Genomic DNA, 356 nt, shown 5'->3' with positions numbered 1-356 from the left:
AATCTTAGAAGCTGCTTTAGGTATCAGCATTTAGGGAAAAGCCATGTTAGAATATAATTAGAGCCATGAATCATGAAATCACAATTAAGAGACATTGAGATACTGTGATTACATTTAGGTAGAACTTAACTTCTTTTTCATCACTAAAATGAGTATTGGATTTGTGATACAATTAAGTACTTTTTTTCTGAAAATACTTCCTCAACCATCACCATGCTAGTGCTGCATTAATTCTAGAAATGCAGTCCTATGCCAAGTAGAGTTCATAGTGATGTTCATTAAATGCAGATGATGTCATTATTTAACAGCAGTCTATGAAGATTAAGGATTCAGGGAACAGAGGGACCGATTGCTAG

The sequence above is a fragment of the Nothoprocta perdicaria genome, unplaced genomic scaffold, assembly GCF_003342845.1.
Source record: "Nothoprocta perdicaria isolate Ctin4 unplaced genomic scaffold, notPer1 scaffold_202, whole genome shotgun sequence".
Classification (NCBI taxonomy): domain Eukaryota; kingdom Metazoa; phylum Chordata; class Aves; order Tinamiformes; family Tinamidae; genus Nothoprocta; species Nothoprocta perdicaria.
This window is presented reverse-complemented; position numbering follows the sequence as displayed.